Source organism: Panthera tigris, chromosome C2 (genome assembly GCF_018350195.1).
Source record: "Panthera tigris isolate Pti1 chromosome C2, P.tigris_Pti1_mat1.1, whole genome shotgun sequence".
In the NCBI taxonomy this organism is placed as follows: domain Eukaryota; kingdom Metazoa; phylum Chordata; class Mammalia; order Carnivora; family Felidae; genus Panthera; species Panthera tigris.
The window spans coordinates 114,393,551-114,418,364 of NC_056668.1; the positions used below are offsets into that span (position 1 = coordinate 114,393,551).

At 36.6% G+C, this 24,814-nt stretch overlaps 1 protein-coding gene across 2 annotated transcripts in view; it reads right to left on the reverse strand.

Moving 5' to 3' along the window:
• Positions 1-24,814, reverse strand: part of AGTR1 (angiotensin II receptor type 1) — a 44,223-nt gene that overhangs the window by 8,240 nt on the left and 11,169 nt on the right. Inside the window, exon 3 of one of the 2 annotated variants that reach the window (XM_042999289.1) lies at positions 15,836-15,897. The exons of the other annotated variant lie outside the window; for it this stretch is intronic. The gene's annotated coding sequence lies outside the window, so the exon portion shown is untranslated. The remainder of the gene's footprint in view (positions 1-15,835; positions 15,898-24,814) is intronic. 2 annotated transcript variants of the gene reach the window in all.

Genomic DNA, 24,814 nt, shown 5'->3' on the forward strand with positions numbered 1-24,814 from the left:
GTTAGTAGAAAATATTGTTATGTTCAATATAGAGGCCCATTGAAGGCTTTAGTGAGCCTCAAAAGAGCTGTGCTCTGCAGACTAGGAGAAAAATAAAATAAATATAACTTGGAAAAAAAGCTTGTATATAAATAAACTCTTGTCCTCTTATACTTCCAAATTCCTCAAACTTAGGGACTTGGAGAATTTCCTCAAGGGAATTATAACCACATTTTAAAGAATCAGCATCTCCGCCATTCATCAAAGGGGAGGAACCATAATTTTTAATAATATGGCTCTTGGAGACTGTTCACAAGCTTTTCTTTTTCAACAGATGAAAAAGGCAGCTTCTATGTGGGCATCTCAGTCAACAGCTGTTTTATCTGACTTGTGAGCAAAACCCACAATTTCATATGTTAAGCCACTGCATATTTGCTTCTCTGAGACTCTAGATCAGCAGCATAAACTGCTTATCTCATTTCAGATTCCACTTTAAGGGGTATGAGGGAAGTTACTGGGAAGGAGAGGAAGCACCAATTAATTTATATTTTTAAGAAATTATGAAATTTTTATAGAATTTCTATGTGTTATGAGCTTTATGTTAGAAATTACTGGCCACATGACAATTCATTTCAGATTAAAGTTTTTAACATTTTGGAGCCCCTGGGTGGCTCAGTCAGGTACGTGTCCGACTGTAGCTCAGGTCATGATCTCGTGGTTCATGAGTTCGAGCCTTGCGTCAGGCTCTGCTGACAGCTCAGAGCCTGGAGCCTGCTTCAGATTCTGTGTCTCTCTCTCTCTGCCCCTCCCCTGCTCATGCTCTCTCTCTCTCTCTCTGTCTCTCTCTCTCAAAAATAAACATTGAAAGAGTTTTAAAAAATAAAGTTTTTAACATTATAGAAATCACATAATCATAAATTTTAAGGGGCACCTGGGTGGCTTGGTCGGTTAAGCGTCCGACTTCGGCTCAGGTCACGATCTCGCGGTCGGTGGGTTCGAGCCCCGCGTCGGGCTCTGTGCTGACAGCTCAGAGCCTGGAGCCTGTTTCAGATTCTGTGTCTCCCTCTCTCTGTGACCCTCCCCCGTTCATGCTCTGTCTCTCTCTGTCTCAAAAATAAATAAACGTTAAAAAAAAAAAAATTAAAAAAAAAAAAATTTTAAGTGAAGCTAGAAGGATCAAATATTCCCTGTATTATACATGTTTCCCCCAATTGCCCAACGTTCAAATTGGTCCTACGCAATGTATAAGGAGACTAGGGTTCTAATTTTGGTTTTCTTATTCACTAGCAAGGTGACCTTGAACCAGTCACTTAGCTTTTCTACACCTCTGCATTCTCAGGGAGCTGACACATGGCTAAAGAAATCTCCTGAAACACTGAAATTTTATAATCTTTTTTTTGGAATAGGTATTTATCTTTTGAAGATAAAGGCAATGATGGCTTGACAAGTAGAAATGACCTGATAAATCATTAAATCAGCCAAAATCTATCAATTGATATAGATGTTATTAATGCCACAATGATTTAATAACATTCTCTAGTTCGATACAAGAAGTCTTTTTCTTAAAAACAAAATGAATTTTACCTTTTACTGGGGATAAATAAATTCCACATAAGAGTCCACGTAAGAGTATTATATTACAGTGATATTCCCCCCCCCCCCCATTTTTTAGATTATCTACTTAAAGAAATGTTTTCCCAGCACAGCATTTGGATAGCTGGTTGTGACCCTAGGTTATCGAGGTCAAGGTTATCGAGGTCAACTATCTAGACTAGCTAGATTAGTTTCTAGACTGTGAATCTCTCAGGCATCCCCTGTGTTATTCATTGGCAATTCCACCTGAAAAGGTAGAGACAGATTGTTTCATGGCTGCAAATCAAAATTAGAAGCAGGCCCTGCAGTTAGGGAGTCAGGATTATGTTATTTTATGAAGAAGGTGGCAGAATGTGTTATTGTTAAAATAACTCCTACAAAACAAACCTACTTTCAGGTAATTTTTTTTTTTTTTTGGTGGGGAAAATACAACTTTTTAAAGTTTAGTAAATAGTTAATGTGATTCATTTGCCCAAATAAAAACACACAGATGAGGACAGAGAATTATAAAAGAACCCACGGTAATATATTATTTAGAATAACATTTTCAAGTATTATATTAGTCAATATTTTGAAGTGCTAAGTGAACTTTTGTCCTAAGAAAATGAATTCTGTAAGGTAATGTTTGATTTTATCATAGAGTTACTTTTTGTTTTTTGAAACACAGTTTTATATGCTTCATTTTTTTTTTTAAACATTAAAATGCTATAAAAACTGAGAGCAGAATAGTCTGGCAGAGAAAGCACTGGACTAGAGTCCGGTCAAAGAGCCTGCTCTGTCAGTAACTAGTGACACAATCAGACACAGGTAATTTAATCTCTTACTTTGTTATCTCTTAAATATTACAAAATACTTAGAATGGAAATACTAACACTTGTTGTCACCTCTGTTTCATAGGTTGTTAAAGGTAAACAGTGAGGTCTTAGGAAAAGATGAAAGCACTTTGAAAATATAAATTTTATAATATCATTTATGTAATGCAAGGGTACGTAAAATTTAATGAAAGAAAGCTCAGAACTTCAAAAATAAATAGAATTATTTTCATTCAAAAATTCAGCAGAAGTATTTTTCATTATTTTCGTCTAATGCATTTATTTCAAGCATTATAATGAGGCACTTGATGAATGTGGAAAGAAAGGTAAAATGGTGGATCTTGCATGGCTTCCACAGTTAATAGTTGTGGCAACAAATGTTTAGGTACAAAGTGGAGCCCTAAGGTTAGATCTGACCAACACATATATTTTCCTTGGCGCCCAAAAAACTCTATAATATATCTTGTGGAATTTGAATTTTCTGTAGTTTACTAACCGCTGCCACTCTCTGTTTTCTGATTCTGTTGGTCAGTGCTGTCTAAAAGAAACTTGATGTGAACCACATACATAATTAAAAATTTCCTAGTAGCCACACTAAAAAAGTAAAATCAAACTCCTAAATAGTAGACTCCTGAAATACAGCTTGGGAATTATTCATTAGACTGTGGATTTCTTTCAAACATTCAGGACTGGTATAGTTAAAGGGTGCCCAGCAGGGTGTTATCTAGTAAAATACTCCTTGCGCTCATTCATAAATGTCTAGAATTTCTTTAACTGGGATTGGGTTGGCAATACCCACTTCCATGCCTCCAAGATCTACCTGAGGAAGGAGATACACTGACTCAGATGAAAGCCAGACTAGCAGTAGAAGGGCATGGTGATGGTAACCAAAAAATCTGAAGCCGTATGTGATTTACCTCTTCTGACCTATGGGGTCTTTTGCTTTTCTCTTAACCTGTGACTCGTTTTCTTCATCTGGAAAATTATAATAATAATAATGAAGTTAATGATTATGAAGTAAGAAAAATATCTGTCTTGTCAGGCTCACAACGTTGTTGGGAACATCATGAGGTGATACATGTGGAGATATCAAAAGATCCTGTAGATTTGAGACTTTTGTTAGTGTTCTTAACTTCATACTATGGTGTAAATGACTAACTTCCCCTGTACCAGCAAATCTGGATAAGGAGAATTGGGAAATTGCACTCAGAGCTGGAAGTGGAAGAAGAGGCTAATGTACCAGAAAGAGGTAGAGCGGCTCAGAGAGGGAGGCTGATGCACTGACAAGCTACTTGGATTGGACACCTCTGCTAGCTCTAATCGTTCTCTTCAATACCTATATGATTTTTAAGTATAAATTACAATGATACTACACCACTGATTATAATGAAAAGTTTAGACCATTCTGTCTGCTGTTATATTACCACTCCATTCATTTCTATGTGGGACTACTTGTGTTTTCTAACGAAACAGCCTGTGACGGGTGGCACAAATGCTGGGCCAATAAAAGGTAACAACGCTTTGCCAATTGAAAACTACGATGAGATACTGGTGACTGCTGCTTCCTGTGAAAACTTCATTAGCAATAAATGGGTTACCAGATGTCACATGTCAGATTTGAAATTAAAATATATTCCCAGTATTTTTGTGCAGTCTGAGCGGCGGGAAAAAAACGAACTCTTTCCAAGAGAGCTGCATAAGATACTGTACCACTTTTGCCTTTGATTGTTTGTTTCTCCTCGAAATGTAAAATGAAAGCATCCCTTGGTTTGTAAAGTGGAAATATAGCATTTCTGCATAGAGGGGCTATGTACTGAAGTGGCACATTACCCGTGCAGCAACAACTCTTTAAGGACAAGGAGAGTATTTTTGAATATTCTCTGCCGCACCAAGACCACCATCTCCTCTTGTTTTGCCATAGCAATTTCTCCTTTTCTTGGCTTCCCTTTCATCAAGCCATTTCTGCTTTTATTACTGACAACAAAACTGTTTAAGTCAGCAGCTGTCAACGTTGACTCCACTCTTCCTGAACCTGCTGTAACAACAATGCTTCCCCCCTTCGTGATAGTAAAACTCTCTTCTTGTTCTTCGAGCTAGCTAAGTCACTCTGTTCTGGTCCTCAGAGTTGCAAGCCTCCAATCCGAAATCAACTGTGGTTAGGGAGGGAACCCCACAATTGGAAATAGGACAGCACAATTGCGCTTGAACCAGCAGAAATTTCAAATGCTAAGCCGGTGTGACAGAAGTATCTAACACCCTCTAGTTTTTATAAACAAGTATTTTTGGCTAAAGAGGGTCCATGTTCCTTTGCAATTTCAAAATCTCCACAGTTACTCAGTTCCAGCTGAAGACCATGGCTGTTTGAAACTATTTATTGTTTTTTTCCCCTATTTATTTTTGTTCTGTCTTCTGTAAGATAGATGAAGCTTACAAATCAAATTAAGAGGGTAAAAGTGAATTATCACTCTTAAGCATCTTCTTGGAGAAATATTTACAGTACTCCTCCCTTATTTGTTGGGATACATTCCAAGACCCCCAGTAGATTCCTGAAACCACAGATAGTATCAAACCCTATATATAGTGTGTTTTTTCCTCTACAAAATTACTTATGTTTTCTCTACAAAATTACCAATTACCTATGATGAAGTTTATAAATTAGGCATAGTGAGAGATTTACAACAATAACTAAAAATAAAATAGAACAATGATAACAATATACTGTAATAAAAGTTATGTGAATGTGGTCTCTCTCTAAAATATCTTGTACTCTATTGACTTTTCTTCTAATGATGGGAGATGATCAAGTACCCATGTGGTAAGATGAAATGACGTGAATGACATAGGCATTGTGACCTAGCATCAGGCCACTCTTGACCTTCTGATGGTATGTCAGGAGGAGGATCACTTGCTTCTGAACCACGGCTGACTGCAGGTAACTGCACTGCAGAAAGCGAATCCACATGTAAAGGGGGAACTACTGTACCTAGAATTTCTTTACACACAGAAATTCCCCAAAGTACTTACAAGTTTGTTTCTGGAACATTAATTACTCATCAGATGCTGGGGATGCAAGAGCTACTGCCCTTTGACCTTCGCATAAAGGAAGACAGAGCACCCATTAAGTGATTAGGTATGTCGGTGGGGAAAATGTCAGTTTCAACTTTTCAGTTACATAACTTCAGCACAAAGTGACACACAAGAGTTCAAATAAGCTTATTTAATGTACAGTTGTTCTATGCTCCTCTAGGATTTTACTGGTATCTGTTTCACAAAGAGGACTTATAAAAGTGGCTTAGTATTAACATTAGTAATATTTATGAGTTGTGATTAATTGAATGTTTATTATGTGCCAAGCATTGTGATAATTGCTTTCATATCTGCAAGAACCCTGTTATGGACTGGATTGTGTCCTTTCAAAAGCCATAGTACCCAATACGACTGTAATAGATATAGATGTAATTATGGGTAAATGAGGTCATGAGGTTGGGGCCCTAATCCAATGTGACAGGTGTCTTCATAAGAGGAAGAACACATCAGGAATGTGCTTGTACAGAGCAGAAGCTATGTGAGGTTAATGAGAAGGTGGCTATCTGCAAGGGAGGGAGAGAGGTCTCACCAGACACCAACCCTGCCAGCACCTTGATCTTGAACTTTTAGCTTCCAGAACCATGAGAAAGTAAATTTCTGTAGTTGAAGCCACCCAATCTGTGGTATTTTATGAAGGTAAACATAACAAACTACCACAAGGCCTATGAGGATAAGCACAATTATTCCCATTCTTCAGATGAGGAAACTGAGGCTTAGAGAACAGGTCCTTTTTTATCAAAAATAGAATCTGTATTTTTGAGATTTTAAAGTTTCAAGGTTCAGTTATTTTTTTGAGGGGTAAGGTCATCATTTCATATTCTAGTTCAATGCTTCTCAATGGGGGATAATTTTTCCCTCTAGGGACATTTGGCAATGTCTGGAGACACTTTTGGTTCTTACAACAGGGGGGAGTTGGGAGAGGACAACGTTACTTGCATTTAGTAACTGCTTAGATGAGATACTGCTACTCATCTTACAAGGCACAACGCATGACCCCACAACAAAAAATTATCTGGTCTAAGATGTTAATTGTGCTGCTTGAGAAACCTTATTCTAGTCCCTACTTTTTTTTTTTTTTTTAATTCTTGATAATCTGTAGTTCCTGTCTTTTATGGCATAAGTTAACTGTATACTATATTGGTAATGCTTTTTTCGTGTATTATATTAATATCATCCCAGGGAAACTACAGATCAAAAGATAAAATCCTGTTGAGTAACCTTCAGATATCCAAGACCATGTTGAGTACTTAGTAGGAGCTCTGAAACTGCGAGTTGACTAAATATTTGTTGTGTCAGATCATTCTAGAAATTACCCTCTCTAAGCATTTTCCAGAACTCTAGGATTCTGCACCAGAAAAGAGAATTTGAGCTTGGATTCGTTATAAGGTCTTTAACGGGTTTGATGGCTATTGTAGCGGCCCCAAAGTTGCTTCTAGAAATAGGAAGCCACCATGTCCGGAAGTCAAACCCTGCCCTCTGGTGGCATCACTGCCATAGACACTACTGGGAATCTGACAGGGCCAGAGTCAATCTGCAGTGTTAGGTTCTAAACTGACTGCAATATTTAAATGGAAATTTAACTTTATATTCACATGAGGGCTTTTCTCCCCCCTGCAGAATAACATATTAAGTGTAGTCTGTCATTGAGGCTCTCATTAGAATAAAACCAAGTACACTCATTTTTGTGAGAGAGGATGAACATATCATTAGTTACAAGTCATAGTGTGCAAGTTTGGCAACCCGAGAGTTTCAGTTACTTAGTTTGTCTTTCTTACTTGCCTCCTCTACCCAACTGCTTTTCTGATCCATAAAGGCACTAAGTAATTGTTTTTGTAGCCAAAGAAGAACATTTCTGGAAAAAGGATTTCTAAAGGAGTAATATTGATAGAGTCCCATGACCAGAATTTTAAGTATTGGTTCATGTGGTATTGTCTCTACAAATTCCTTATAGGCTAGTTCTAGAAGACAAGTACCATTGTGTTTGAAATACCAGCTAAATCTGAGGAAATTATATTGCCCCCTTTGCCCATGAAGAGCTCTATTCTCTCACTAGGAAAACACCACTGTACTTCTTATCACAGAGTGCAGCCTTTTCTGTATACTGATGCCAAACGGGTAACATTTTAGTGAGGCATTTGAAGTTGTGATATGCAACTCCATGGGAGACAAACAAGGTCATTTAGAAGGTCTTTTCATTGAGAACATCAGAGCTTTAAAAAGATGCAGGCAGCCTTTCCTGGATAATTGGGGTAAAGTAAATAAAAAAAAACAACAAAGTACAAAAATAAACGATCAGATGGAAACATTCAGAATTAAGAGTGAAATGATAGCGAATGCTAATGTCAAATCTTAATAATACATATAACCAAAAGCAATAAGTGAAAAAGCAACATAATTTAAGAAGTTGAAGAGTAGAAATCAGATGATTGCAGGATTTAGCAAGGGTAAAAAAAGACTTAGTACAAACACTAATCTAGAACTGGGGGTAGGGGATTTGGAGGCTTTTTCTTTGTCTCTCTAGAAATTGAGACCTCAGGCAAATTATTAAACCTTCATTCAATGTTGATCTGACAAATGGGAATGAGACCATAAAGCCTCTACCTTGCCCTCGGAAGAATGTTGTTAAGATGATATGTTTAACATAATTTCCTCAAAAGACAGTATATCATACCCATTCATTATGAATAGACTAGATATAGTAAAAACAAGTTTAACACATGACTGAAGTGGAAAGCTAATGGCATATATTCAACATTTAGAATTTTAAAAGGAAGCATTAACTTTAGCAGAGTCTGTTGGCTATCAAGTACCGTAGAAAATAACCCAGAAGCTTTGCAGTCACAAAGGTCAGTTAAGATCCTGGCTTCACCTCTGACTAATCATGTAAATGGTTAAAATACTTACCCTCTTTGAGCCTTAGTCTTCTCATCTTTAAAATGGGATAAAAACTTAGTATATACTGTTATTGCGAGGATTAAATAAAACATGGCGGGGTGGGGTGGAAGATTTCCATATAGTAAACAGTAAATGTTATCTGTTGTTATTACCATTATTTATATTCTCAATATATATTCATATGTCCCCACACTAAGTAAATTACCCCATAAAATTCTACTTTACATATGTGTAATTTGTCACATAACCTATGGTTATTACACATAGCCAAGAAGCAGATTGGAATGATGTGAGGAGCCCTGTCCATACAATACAATATGGTGATACAATCTGTTATTAATACCATAAAGCAATATAAAGGACCTAGGAAGGACCCAGTTTTTAAAAGAAGTGAAAGTGTGAACATCTGAAGGGCAGATGATTTTAACATTACTTTAAGTTGGAGGAGGAAAAAATATCACACTATAGACCTTTGGTTGGTGAATCAAACCTCAACTAATTAAATGGGAAAATTTTTCCTCAAAATGAAGATTTCAGAGAAAAAAATTTCTTTGCCAGCAACTCCCCTAGTATTCATATAAGTCTCTTCCTTGAATTATCTGACTTAACATGTGGTAATTGTTGTTCTTTAATATGATTTCACGAGATTCACTTTCTAATAATTATACAACACTATTGTTTCTGGTAATAACATTTTTGGTATTACTTTATTACTATATAAAATAATGGAAAAACAAATTAGGCTAAATATTTTGTACTCAGAATAGAGCAGGCAGATTTGTGAAGTTCATTAGAACTTTGTGAGAATAACGTAATGTGCTAATAATTTTGGTTATATTGATATGAAGACATCTAATTCAAAGGAAGTGTTTAGAAATCAGTCTGTTTCAGTAGGCATAGTTGTACACAGGTCAGTGATCAGTTTAAAGCCATTGTCTAGATAAACTACACGATTTATGTTATACCAACAAATTAAAATGTTCTCTTTACATAAAAAGTCATTCTGCTGTGGTCTTTCAGCAGCTTTATCTCAATGTGGATCAGAAAGTCACAGAAATTTCTGCTATAGAGGGAAATTGATAAGTCATATTTATTCCTTTTCTTCTTCAGAAAAATACAGAAAATACAGAAAAATATATATGTATGCCCTTTGTCCCTGTAAAAATGCACAATTACTGTACTCTAAATGGTGTTTTTGTTGTCAGGTTCTTCAAGCCAGGTCTATTTTCACCTATAATGTAGTTGAACTGTTATTATCTACAGTCTTGCTTTTATTGAAACAACTTAAGTCAGAGATTCATAACATTTTATTGCTGGAATAGTCTCTAGAAATTACATGCTCCAAGGTTCACATATGCAAATACTTACAGGGGCTGGGAATAACAGAGTTGAGTGAAGCAGTCATGTTGGTGAATGGAGGATCCTTCCTTTTTCTCAGAGGAGGTGGGGGTTGGGGAGCCTCACTTCTCAGGTGTAGCCACTTATGCTAATTATGATATGGGGAGATGCAAGCCGATTTTTTAAAAAAATGAAGCTGGAAATTTCAAATTTTATTTGAAATCTCCTATTTTGAAATGTTTTCAGTTAATGCAAATAACGATAATTAGTAGTAGTAGTAGTAATAATAATAATAATAATAATAGCAGCACTGTAGAACTAAATAGAACTCTTTTGCAGATCAAGTTGGGTCCAAGGGCTGTCAATTTATAACCTAGGATCCAGGCCAACTACTTAATTTTACAACTGAGTAAACAGACTCCAACCACCAGCAAGATTCTACAGACCCCCATATTTCAGTGTTTTTATATTACACTAAATATGTGAAGCATACCTCTTTTAGAAATCCCCCCTTCCATTTCCACATTCAACAACAATCTGTGATGGAGGAATTAGAGACAGTGGGAAAACAGAGATGCGATGAGCTGAGGTTATTGTTCATCCTTGCTCTCTTGCAGCCAGGCTGCCCCACCTGGGTGTGCAGGAGGGTAGTCCAGCTCAGAGTATGAGAGCTGTCTCGGAATGTCTAGATGTCACTACCTGCTACGCTGTTCCAGACAGAAACTTATTTTTCCCTTTTAATTGTTCCATATTGTTTAAGGTACTATTAGCCTTTTAGAGCTGTTGGTGCATTTCGCCAAAGTGATGTCTCCAGATGGGTGAATACAACATTGAATCTGTGCTATTTGGGTATTCTTGCATATTACTTTAACATTTATTCAAAAAAATATCATCTAGTACCAAAAGGATGACCAATAATGAAAGGGACTGATGTTATTTCATAGAGCCATATTGACCTAATGACCCTGGTTACATAACTATTAATGAGGTTAAATTTTAAAATATTTTTAATAAGTGCTGAAAAATATTTATCTTCATTGTCAAGTAAAGTGTTTCTAAAGTGAACTGTGATGCTCCAAGCATGGAATTATCTACACACTGGGTGTATGTGTGGTTTTACTGTTTATTTATTTTTTGAGAGAGAGAGCATGAGCAGAGGAGGGGGAGAGAGAGAGGGAGACAGAATCCGAAGCAGGCTCCGGGCTCTGAGGTGTCAGCACAGAGCCCTAGCAGGGCTTGAACTCACAAACTGTGAGATCATGACCTGAGCTGAAGTCAGACGCTTAACCGACCGAGCCACCCAGGCGCCCCTACACATTTATGTTTTTGATACTAATATATTTTCTAAATTAATTCAATACAGGTTTAAAAATACATACAAAAAGTACATAAAAAGAATATATCTGGCATTGACTGAGGGAGTTATACAGGATTAATAATGAACATGGAGTATTTCTGGTGAATGGTAACACTTGGCTAGCAGATACATTTCTTTGGCTTCTAGCCCTAATATAACTTCCTGGACAAGCCGATTTTTCACTTTTGTGGGAAAAGTAGTTTAGTTCTCGTGAGCATGTTTTGCATTCTGTAATAAAAGGACAGCATGTGCATTTTGGGTAATTGCTTGGTTAGCTGGAAGAACACAGTTTGTGATTTTATACATAAGACCTTAGATGGGTAGAGTGAGAAGTTGGAAAAATACTAAACTGTGTTTTAATTTTATTTTGTGTGAAAAGATCAAACTTCATGCTTTTTCAAACTATATAGTTTTCAAGGTAAGACAGAAAACAAATATAGAAAATGTTGGTCTGATAATGTAAACTTCCTTATAACTCAGGAGATGTCATGCTAAGGACTGTTAGCAGTTATTTTTTTGATAAATCTCTTTGCTAGAATGAAGGAGTAGCAGTCCCTGGAAGGTAGTGGAATTTGCTCCACAGGCAGAGACAGGCAGGGAGGTAGGGGCATCAAAGTGAGGCGGGAAAGGGCCACATGGCCCATGAAGGCTCTATGCCTTCAGGAATGCTGCTGTCTTTAGCTGGTAATCACTTCTTAAAGGAAACATTCACCTAAGAATTTTAGTAAATAAGCAAGCATTCAGTATTAGGCTGCTGGGATCAAACTCAGGGCCCAGGAAAGAGTATTGTGGGTACAGTGGAAGGAACATCTTAGTATCTTGAGTCTTGATGTGTGTTTTCGTCTGAGATTACTGTAGTTTTCATCTCCAGAAATGCAATTGCTGTCTTTTTTATATCTTCCATGTCTCTACCTTTGGTGTTCAAACTTTCCTCTAGCTTCTTGAACATGTGAAGTACAGTTATAATAACCACTTAATATCCTTGTGTACTAATTCTATCATCTGTATCATTACTGAGTCTGTTTCCATGGATTGATTTTTTTCTCTTTATGGATTGTACTTTCCTGCTTCTTTGCTTGCCTGGTAATTTTTGAATGGGATGCTAAACACTGTGAATTTTGCCTTGTTGGTTATTGGACGTTTTGTATCTTATTAAAATTTTCCTTCTTTGTTCTGGGAAGTAGTTAAATTACTCGCAACGAGTTTGATCCCCTCAGATCTGGCTTTTATGCTTTGTCAGGTGGGACCAGAGCAGCATCTAGTCTAGGGCCATTTTTTTTTCTTATTCTGGAGGCAAAAAACCCTTCTGAGTATACTACCCGATGCCCCATGAATTATACATATGCGCTGAAATGCAAGGGGGATACTTTGCAGATTATCGGGCTCTTCCTTTGCAAAGCTTTCTACTCTCTGGTGCTCTGCCCTGTGAACTCTAGCTCCTTACCTCTCTGGACTCCCAGTTCCATCTCCTCAACTCAGGGATACCTGGGAGCTCCTTCTTAATTCTTCTTTGTGCCATGGCTGGAAACTACCCCCAGGTAGTGAGCTCGGACAATCATAGGTTTTATTTCATTTGTTTCTCATCCCTCAGAGATTACTGCCCTTTGTTGCCTGATGTATACTGTCTTGGAAACCATTGTTTCTCATATATTGTTTCATATATATATATATATATATATATATATATATACACATATATATGTATATATATATACACACACATATATATATATGTATATACATATACATATATATACACACACATATATATATAATATGCAATGTATATACATATATATATATGCATATATTACATATAATATATGTATACATATATATACACACACACATATATACACACATACCATTGTTTCATATATATGTGTGTCTGTTAGACTCTATCATCCATCCATCTAGCTATCTATCTAGTTGTAGTTTTAGGTAAGAAGATAAGTCTCTGTTACTCTATCTTGATTGGAAGCAGAAGTTTCTGGGTTTGAGTTTTGACCCTACATCTTGTATGCTATTTGATTTTGGAAGAATGCTCAACCTCTTCCTCTTCTTTGTCTATTTATGACATGACGATAATAATATAATGATTAACCAATGGAATTCTATAGGGGAGAATATGTCATAGTCTATGAGATTAGGCAAAGGAGTATCTGTCCATACACTGAAAGTGAACTTAAAAAACAAAACAAAGCAAAAAAACACCTCAGTGGGATGAACTTTCTCTCTAGCACAAATCACCTGAACCTTTTTCTCTTGCCCGAACACTTGCCTTATTTTTTGCCCTCACTCCAACTTAATGACCCTGCCCTTTATCTTGCAGACCTACTGGTAAGGGGTCTAAAGGCCAAAAGGCAACATGTCTCCTCTGAGAACCCATGGGTCAAAAAACAGGTTTATCTGAAACATTTTGCCAAAACTACACCACCATATAATTATAGTACCATTAAGAGAGTCTGTGTAATTTGTGGTTAAAAAATTGATTTTTTTTCTTATTTCACATTAAAGTAATCACCAAATTCCTGTGAAGTAAAATGCATAAGTATAAATTGAGAACATCTGCCCACGATTATAAATATGTAGAACTCATTCAGCTTATGATCAGTATGTTGACATTTGAAAAGAAAGTGATTTTTTTTAAAGAAAAGATATCTTTTTCTGACATATTAAAATTCCAACTCAGTAAAGTAATGTGAGGAAATAATAAAATTGTATGGTTTTCTTTATTGCATGTTTATTTAGGCCAAACCAGTATGAGGCAGCTAGATTAATTACTTTTTTTTACCGTTAAGTACTGTACATAGTTAATTATTTCATCTAAGTCATGTCTGAGCCAAACCTGTGAATTACTGTTCATGCAGGGCAATGATGATAATTTATGTACTCCCTCCATGCTATGGCTTGTTAGTATATTATTTTTGATTTGAAACTAGATGTTAAAAGTTTGCAAGAGGCTTTTAAAGACTACTCTGTGACATAAGTTCTAAAATTATGGATTTCAAAATTAAGGTTGACAACATGCTATAATAGGAAGTTATTTAGATGATGGAATTATAATACATTCTGTCTGAAAAATATATTTTCCTGTTTTCTGCTCTGATCTGTTGACTCTTATGGTTTCAGCTTGTGCTTTTTTTTCTGCCTGATTTTATGATCTAGATATTACGTTGGGCCCTTAGTAGTTTTTCAACATGCACAAAACCTGATCTCATCCACTGTCCCAATATAGCTAATCAGATATTTAACTGTGGCTACATGTGCCCAGTGACTACCAGTGCTTAGAAAGGTGCCCATAACCACCAAGAACCGACTGAGCTAAACAGATGACATGGAATCCATTTTTAAAATGTATGATCATCTTTATGAAACTTGAGTAACAGGTTCCCAGTGATAATTGTACATAGTCAAGTGAAAGAGAACTTTAAAAAGTTTTATAAATTCAAAAATTAATTTTTAACAGATGCCATTAAAGTAAAAAAAAGATAAAGCATCAGTAAAAATAAAAAGTATAATTAAAAAAAATAAAGAGAGATGTTATAAAGTCTCCTTGCTACTCCCAGAATAGTTCTGGATGAGCCACATTAGCACCACTGGGAGTTCACCAGGAAAGCCATCTCAGGTTCCATCCACCCCTACTGAGCCAGAATCTGCATTTCAACAAGATTCTGCAGGTGATTTGTGCATTTATTCAAGTTTGAGAAACCTAGTCTAGAGGGACCTTTAAGCTTGTGCATGGGTCCAGTACTTTGCCCTTCACGTAGACTGGAGAGCACCCCAATCAGTGAGCCCATTCCAGTGGAGTGTGGCTGCCCTTGAAGAGACCTGGGAACATCAAGGTAAGTTTCAGTTGTGTGAGGGTTTCTTGCATTTTCATGGGAACTTTAGAGGAAGAAGAGTCCCAGTGAGCAAAACTGTGTACCAAGGAAAAGCAATCTTTTTCACATGACACAAATATCTGTCAGGGCCATTCATATAAGAAATGAATTGTATGTTAATCTTTTAGAGGAAAATCAATACCAATCCAGACTTTTTGCTGGGACTTTGGTGGGAAGGTCCTTGCTTATTTTAGGAGAACCAAGGAGCACCGATGAGGATGGAAGGTGCCTCACGTTCCCTTGGAGCTATGCTTACCTTTTTATTGTTTGTGTGAAATATATGAATTTCATGAGTAATTTTACCTACTAGCTGTTTGTTTTCTCCTCAAAATGCCTGCACTTGCCTTGCAATTTCCTTTCCTTGCAGAGGCTTTCAAACTGTTCAACCACTAGAGGTCTGTATTACCTATTTAAAAAATCATACCCAACTGGCTGAACAGTTCAGTTCTCAATTTCAGTATATGTTTCTATATTTTAAACTTTAAAATCTTTTTAAGACCTAACACCTGGGAATTAAAAAATCACAACATTTTAGGAAATGAAGGGGAAAACCTAATAGGAACCCTTCCATTTGGAAGGGTATTGAGTCTCCCCCGCTATTTCTAATAGACAGCTGAGCACACCTTCATACTCTGAAACTCAGAACTCCATGGCCAGTCACAAATCAGAGGAACACCATTTATTTTCTGCAAAATAGTTTCCCTGATTTATTTGAAGATGTCCGTGTTTTGTAACTTTAAATTTTAAAGCATTTATTTTTCTCTTTCAACAAAAGTTATTCTCAGATTTAAGACACTGATTTTACATCTTTTATGAAGGTTTTGAAAATAAGATTTTCTTTTATTGGTCACCTGAGATTAGATGAAGAATTAATGTTCTTTCAGACTTACTTGATAAAGTTCTGCTGCAATCTTCTAAACTAACACATCAGCCTGGGTTTGCATGGTTCAAGCTGTAATAGAGGTGATGACTGTTAGTGGTACCTAGTGCAGATTGGGTCCCCCAGGTTTTCACTGTGTTCCATGTTTACCCAGGGATTTTCACTAGAATAGCCCATTTGGGTCTGCCCTCTGCCAGTAGCAGTACAGGCTCTGAACCTTCCAGAAATCTAAAAATGAGGTGTCCTGTTTACAAGACACCTGATTAATAACAGTAAAACCTTTCCATAGCCTCATAGAGCAGGCCTCCTGAAACAGAGCGCATTCATATATTCACATATTTAAATGGAGTGGTTGAAAATATTACAGACATAAAAGCTGTAATTTACAGTGTATTGCACCAGGGGTTTGGGATTCTGATGCTAGATTTTCATAGCTTCTAATTATGTCTACATTTGGAGTAAGTGGCTACATTTGTTGCCAGGCAAGGTGTAATGCTAAGAGGCTCCCTTCTTTTAAAAGGCATTATTGCATAATGTTCCTGGCCTGCACTGCTTCCAGAAGCATAAGCAGGTCTAGTGTGGCTTCTCTCTCAGTCTGTCACTTTATTAAAACACAACAATTTGCAAGTGTTATTTAGCAGATCAGCTGGGTTCATTTCAAAGGCTAATATTTAACAGAGAGGGAAATAACCCATCCCAATCCTTTTAAAAAGTATTTTCTGTGTATTCTTAGGCAAATTGCCTAGTGTCTTACATAGATCTCAAAGCTAGGATTCAAGGATAATTTTAGTAATGTCTTACCCTGCTTGCCAACATAATTCAAATGATCGATTCGATAGCAGAAGGAATCTAATTCACAGAGCACTCATTTGTACTACAGACCACATTATTTAAAGTAGTTAAATTTTTCTTCATTTCCTGTTGCATTTCTGTGTATGGCTGGTGGCATGTGAATTCACAATTAATTTCCTCACTGAAATGTGACAGAAAAATATCTGCTTTACCTTGTCTTCAGCATTCCTGTCAGAGCTTTGGACTCTCCTATTCAATATGATGCTAGCTTAAACAGGCACCTGGTATCACTATAAACAAATATTGACACGGTGTTCACTTATATACATATATGTAAAAAAAAGTGCTGATGGTGTAGCAGTTAATTAAAAGCAACAGCAGGAAGAACTCAGCCTCTGGAGAATTTGATGAGTTACATCTGGGAAAAAAATGGTCAGAACCAGGGTGTTGGAGTCAGTCCCAAATTCCAGTTCTGTTCCTGACATTGGTTAGCAAAGCGGGCCCCCTAGGCTCAGTGTCTGTGAAGAAATGAAGCCAATAAGACCACCTGGCCTATGGGGTTTGTTTGTTGGAGGATTAAGTAACAAAATGCGGATGAAGTGCGTGACCCAGTGCCTGATCCAGTAAGTGTCCAGTTAATGGATGTTAACTATTATTTTCTCTGCTTCTTTGGGTCCACATTTATAAAATAGCAATGTAAGACTATGGCAACAATCATAGTTATCTCTTAAGTGTTGCTGTGAGAAGTAAGATTATATACATGAAATAGTACCTGGCATGGTTGCTTCCCCAAACTGGTCTCCCAAAGTTTTCACCCATAAAACTAAATTGCAAGTTGGGAGAATTTCAAGGATGATTCATTCCTGAATTTGAGACTTTTTTTTTTTTTTTTTTTTTTTTTTTTTTTTTACTTTTTTGAGTGAGAAGATTTGTCATTTAGATTCTTTTAAGTTTTACTTACTTTTTCTGATCTGGATGATGACTTAAATTTGTGAGCCTACCAGATTTAGAAGATAAAATACTGCATTGAAACAATAGTTAACTAGAGACAGGAATTATTTTCAGGGAAGTTAAAAAACTGAAATTAAGAATCTGTTCAACCTCAGGGAATGGAAAGCAAAAACATGATGGTGCTGAAAATACTGTTTTCAAACCTTTCATTATTCTGGCCCTAGCAATTGAGGAAACTTTGTTTTCCCCTAAATGCTGTATAGTAAGTATCTCCTTTCAGGAGAGAAATCTGTGGGAGAGGGATTTGATGGAAGCTGTGACTAACTAGCTTTTTATTAGGGACCGAATACTGATTAAATTACAGGCATTATTTTAACTCAACTTGTCTTCCCAATACTATTGGGATTTAGAATTAGAATTGCTGTATTTTGCAATGAGTGCTGAAGAGAACAAAGACCAGCTACTGACATACAACTGAAAAGGTTTTTCTCAGCAAAGGACTAGACTTGGCAGTTTGGCCTTTATGCAGCGATTTCCAAGGACACACTGGAGTTACAAAAGAGGTACATGCTTTCTGAAATCAGAGGCACTCACCTGGGCAGAAGTCCACATCAGTTCAAACTGACTTTCATGTTTTTGTGTGAGAAAAGGAAAACCTCTCATTTAAAGTTATGTATTGGATATTCTTAAAATGTTCTAGTTCCTTGCCAGGCTGATTTTATGGGATGTCATTGACACGAGGGGTACTGGGAAATAAATTCCTGTACTGTTATAAATGAATAACTATCTGTACTATTAACTAGCCTTAGGACCTGAAATTATACCAGAAGTTCTTTTTGGATCATATTTCAGTTTAGAGAGCCAGCCACACATCAGCAGTTAAGGACTGAACCCCCATATCTTTCTGTCAACTCAGCACCACCCCATTTCCAGGAACCTCCTGAAATTACCGCCACTTTGGAAATCAAATCATCATTTCCACTTCTGAGTACATACCCTAAAACTCTCCACATGTGCAGGAGAATATACAAAAACATTCACTGTAGCGTTGTTAACCAGTCATTGAGTACTGCTTTTTTAGAATAAAGGAAGTTGCATTTTTTTTTTTTTCTCGTTCTGGTCATGATCACTTTAATTTATTACTCTTGGGGAAGTCTCTAATGGAGACCTATGGAGCAGCTGGCCCATTTGGGAGAAGCGTGACATCAGAGATGCTTGTCTCTTCCTTGGCTTCATCTGCTAGAAATAGTAACTAAGTCCTTTGCCTATGCTGGTAGGAGAGGAGCTGTAGAAAATCAGATTAGCAGGAAAGAAACTATTAGTCTTCATTTTCTTGTTTCCAACCTGCAAATACAGATTGTTAAATACACTTGTTCCCTAATGCTCATTAGGAAATCTTGAAGAATAGCCGGACAGGAAAAAAGCATGGGGATTATGAGCAAACAATACCACTAAAATATAATGCAAAGTCAGGATCGTTGCTTCTCATTCAGACGATCTTACATGTTTAAGATTGGTTGAATTTGAAATTTTCCATTAAATAATTTCATACCTAGTTATATGTAGACTAATGTCACATTTACAATCCCAAATGTATCTTTTTATTCAGAGTTTTCTTTTTGTTGGACTTGAAGATAAAATAGCTGAAATGGGATAATCAATATATGAAATCATTTTACATCTGGTAGTATCCCTAGGACTCGTTAAGTTCACTGGTGTTAAGTTCACTGGAATATTTGTTTGCCTAAGAATGCAGAGCTTTTACTAAAAATAATCTAACGGCAATGTTGTGTAGCCCCAACTCTTTATTGCTTGAGGAGTTTTACTTTCAGAGACAATGGATTACAGGTTAGTGATAGGCAAAGCATTTTTGGAGTATACCAAAGGCCCCAAACATATCATTTGGGTGTCCAGGAGGAAGTGACATTAAATACAGGATTTTAATATTTAGAGTTTGAGTTATAGCCATAGAACCATCCACTGGGGATTGAATCATAGACCTGACTTCTTGTAAGATTAAAATCTTCGATTTTGGAAACATTTTACTACATTTCAAAGTATGTTGTCTTTAAACCATTTAGGTTTAATCATTTGTTTCTTCTCTTGTAGCATCCATTCTTAATGTCTCTGGTTTTTACCTATTAGTCCTGCTAGCCTTTGATAACTTGATCTCCCTTTTGTTATCCATTCTTCTTTTGTGGTTTCTAAGAATATTGGCCTGTTTGCTGTGCCTTGAACTTGCTGGTGTCGTACTGCCAAGGCCTTTGCTTTTGCTTTATGCTTTGCTTCTGCCTAGAAGAGTCCTTCCCCAGATGTCCATAGAGTTCCTTCCTTCTTACTATAAGGAGGCTTTCTCTAAATACCCTTTTAAAACTGCACTTTCCCCTCTCATTTCTAGCTCTAGTCTCCATTTTATGCAACATATTGCATATTTTACTTGATTGTTTTTCTGTGTACATGCACTAGAATGTAAGTTCTGTGAGGCCAGGGGTTTTTGTCTTCTGTTCACACTTTGTCCTCAGGGCTGAGAACAGGGACTGGCACGTGGGTATCCAACAAAACTACTTATTAAATGAATCACAGCAGATTATGTTGCAAACTGCAACCCTAAATAGGAATAAATTATATTTAATTAATTCTCATTCAGAAGGATTCTTATGGTCATGACATTTGATATTTTTATTTTATTTAAAATTTTTTTAATGTTTGCTTTTTTTTTTTTTTTTAAGAGAGAGAGACAGAGACAGAGCACTAGCAGGGGAGGGGCAGAGAGAGGGAGACACAGAATCCAAGGCAGGCTCCAGGCTCTGAGTTGTCAGCACAGAGCCCAACGCAGGGCTCAAACCCACAAACCGTAAGATCATGACCTGAACTGAAATAGGATGCTTAACCGACCGAGCCCCTGATATTTTTATTTTAGAGTCAGAGGAAAGAAACTTTACGATTAACCAATACCCATTCAATAATATGTAAGATCACAATAGTTGTAAACTGAAATGTCATCAGGATTTGGGCAGTTAAATAAATGTGTGAAGCACCCTATCAGGGAATGATGGGGTCTGTGATAAACAAGAGAGTTTATATACTGTCCTTCTTAAAGGCATTTGGATTTGAAAGAGAAATTTAAAACACAGCACTACCTGAAGGAAACGTATCTACCTGTGGTTTCAAAGGCCCGCTTCAGCTGTCAGTATGTGGCTGACAGGACCATGAAGACATTTTCTAAGTCACACTGTTTTTGAACTGCGTTTTAACTATATATTCAGGTTTGGGTATGTGCCTGACTCCACATCAGGACAGAAATACTCAACTGATCAAATCTAATTACATTTGCTTCCCAACTAAATTGTGTATCACCTTCCCCTCTTGTGAGAGATATGGCCCCTCTTGGGTCCTCAGCATCTGATTATTGCAAACCTAATTGATTTGCGACATTTCATTAATAAAGTTAACTAAAACTAATTATACATATTGAATAAAAGTTTCCTGTGAAATGAATTATTCTATTTAGCTTAAGGGTTCTTAATTGGCAGAATGAATTGCTGAGGAGGACTGCAGAATTGGTTTCTCTTGGGATCTTTATATCTATCTATATCTAAAAAATATATATATGTATATGTATATTTATATAAACTTAACCAATATGGGTTGATGGATAGTGACACCGTAGAAAATAAAAACAGAAAAAAATTAATAAAATGTGAAAATTAAAGATGTCAGACATATTCCTAAGAAGATAAAAATCATAAAATAGGTTACATAGATCTCTTCCTTTTAAGATGTTAAATTAGGTCTGTTAAACTTGTCATATATCTTAAAGAAGCTAAAATAAATATTTTAAAAATATTTATTTATTTTTGAGAGCGCGAGAGACAGAGAGTGTGTGAGTGGGGGAGGAGCAGAGAGGGGGAGACCCAGAATCTGAAGCAGGCTCCAGGCTCTGAGCTGTCAGTACAGATCCCAATGTGGGGTTCAAACTCGGGAAGAGCGAGATCATGACCTGAACCAAAGTAGGATGCTTAACCGACTGAGCCACCCAGGCGCCCCTAAAATAAAAATTTTTAATTTATTGACATTTATTGTTTTATTCATAATTATGAATCTTCCTTCACTTATTTGGTACATATTCTATTTCTTACTCTTTAATTCAGATGGCATGTTCTATCTAACTCACCCATCTAATTAAGTCTACATTCTAGCAGAAATCCAGGGGTTGCTTACTACTACTTCAGTTATCCCAAAGCAAGCTGATGTGCTGTGGGCAGTACTTCTCACAAATAGGGCCGTTTCCAAAGCTCCTTAATTGTTCAGCTGTATACAGATAAACATGTTCTATGTAAAATGAAGACTAGCATTCTTGGTTTAGAGATGAATAAAGTACGTCTGGTCCATTAGTGTTATATGTATCACATAAGAAGCTGTTGTCATTACCGACTTGAATTTGCATTGCTTTCACATTGCCAAAACGGGTTGGACTTCTGGCTTTACATCGCTGAGACAATTGTTTTATCCTCCTGCTCTGGACACTGACCATACTAGAGGGACCAGAAGCAGTGAAATGCCTATCTTGTTCTTCCTCTTTGACTTGGGAGCATCGCTGAGGAGCCAAGGTTCAGGGTCTATGTCAAGAGACAGCCTTTACCCACTGCCTGGTTTTATCTACAGCAGCTCTGTTTGCTTTCCGTAGTGACCCATACTGTGTATAGAAGTATTTTGGCCTTGCCTGGATGAGAGGAGGAGGAAGGCTGCTCCTGATTGGATTTTGGGCTTGAAATATGACATTGTTCCTGTTGTCCCAGGGCCCCCAGCATTTGTTTGAATTCTGGAAAGGTGCCAAAGACATAGTCCCAGATAACTGGTTACATTCTACCAGGTCTGTGCTTTATTATTACATTTCTAAGATATCCCACACCTTTCTGAAATTAAAAAAAGAAAATTCCTATATGTATAAATCTTGTTAAAAGCCTTTTAAAAAAAATGTTTATTTATTTTGAGAGAGAGAGAGAGAGAGAGAGAGAGAGAGAGAGAGAACGAGGGAGGGAGGAGCACAGAGGGAGGGAGAGAGAGAATCCCAAACAGGCTCCATGCTCACAGCACAGAGCCTGACATGGGGCTAAATCTCACAAACCCATGAGATCATGACCTGAGCCGAAATCAAGAGTTGGACACTGACTGAACCATCCAGGTGCCTCTAAATCTTAAAAGTCTTAAAAGGAATGACTAGTTGAAGGGGTAGGATGACAATTTTTTGGTACTAATCAAAAGTTCTCCCTGCCAGCAAAATAGCCTCTACATTTAGATGCTAATTCTCTGAGTTCTTTTAATTGTTATTATCTACAAAAAAAACTTTTTTAATGTTTATTTTTCAAGGAGAGAGAGACAGAGCGTGAGTGGGGGAAGGGCAGAGAGAGAGGGAGACACAGAATCTGAAGCAGGCTCCAGGCTCTGGGCTGTCAGACAAAGCCCAATGTGGGGCTTGAACTCACGGGCTGTGAGATCATGACATGAGCTGAAGTTGGACGCTTAACCGACTGAGCCACCCAGGCACCCCTGAGCTCTTTTAATTATTAAAAATAGTAACAGTAATCCAAATGTGAGTCTCCTACCTAGTCAGTTAGGTGCTAAGCATATCTAGTTCTATTTTTTTTCAAGCTTAGGAACAGTGTTTCTATACATATATTGTAAATAATAGGTTATTTGGAGTAAACCTGTTACTCTATAAAGAAACCTTTTTTTGTTTATTTATTGAAAGAACCACCCCTCAAATGGCTACCCTTTACTTTGCCTTTTTTCATTGCTAAGACTCTAGGATTCATACTTGATAATTCCAAACTGGGTGCAAATTTCTATTATATATGCTTTTATTGAAAAATAATATTAAATGTGTAAAGGGAATATAGTGTGGATATTTAAATGCTTATCTCACAGTTAGTTATATAGCTGTTTCAAATCCTTGATGCTTCGATGACTCAAAGACAAAGTTGTTTTTAATTTTTTGCCTTGTGTAACACACAATCATTAGTCCAGGAACCAAATGTAATTGAACTACTAGGTATAAGTTTCTAGAAAGTAATTGAGACTGACATTTTAATAATGGGATCATATTAGTGGAAAAATGGTGACTAAGAACTTTAAGAATATACTATAATGGGGTGGTTACATTAATTAAAAACTGAAAACAAACTACTCTTCTCTGTGATACATATAATTTGGAAATAAAAATAGGGACTTCTAATACCTTGTACATTTCTATAAAAAGAGAAGAAAAGAAATAAGTGGTCTAATACTTATTTTTCTTGACTCTCCAATTTCTTAAAATATGTGAAGTCAGCTGTAGTTAGGTCAGTACAAATGAGACATATCTATTGCTGCAGGAAAAACAAACCTCACAGAATATACAGAATAAAAAAAATATGGGTCATTAAGATGACCCTACATCTTTTCTAGTTTTCTTTACTTGGAGTTGTCAATGATGCGGGTAAAGAACCCAACAGCTGTATATTATTAGTTCAGTATAATTACATGTACCTCTTCTCACGATTTTTAAGAAAACCAAGAACTTCTAACTTTAGAAGAGTACATAAGATACTTAATCCCATGTATCTTAATACACAAATAAATAAGAACAAGAGAAAGTTACTGCGAGAACTATATACCAGATACCCTGCAACTGAGAAAATTAGAATTTAAAAAATACTTTAAAATTTCCAAATAAGTTTAAAAGAGCATAACAATTGCTTACCAAGTAGCAGTGGAAGAGTCCACTGTGTTGTTAGTACTATCAATAGAATACTATCCAATAGAACTTTCTATGATGATAGAAATGTTGTAAATCTGTGCTGTCCACTAGAGTAACCACTGGCTGCATGTATCTACTGGAATTCTTGAAATATGCCTAGGACAACTGAGGAACTGAATTTTTAGTGTCATTGTATTATATAGTTAATTTACATTTACACTTGAGTAGCCACACATGACACAGGAATACCACACTGGATAGTGCAGGCCTACAGATTTTAAGCCACGGAATATGGTCTTTATTGATTCTTTTAAATGTCCTGGTTTTCCCCATTTGTCCTAAGTAGATTTCAACTTAAATTCTTTTGGTCCTATAAAACAAGCCCTGAAATGCTGTTTACACATTACTGGTTTAAATCAATAAGAGATCAGAGTTCTCTGGTCGTAAGTTGGTAAAAGAGACATTGCAATGTTCAGAAGGTCCTTCTGAACACACCTTTTGCATTTC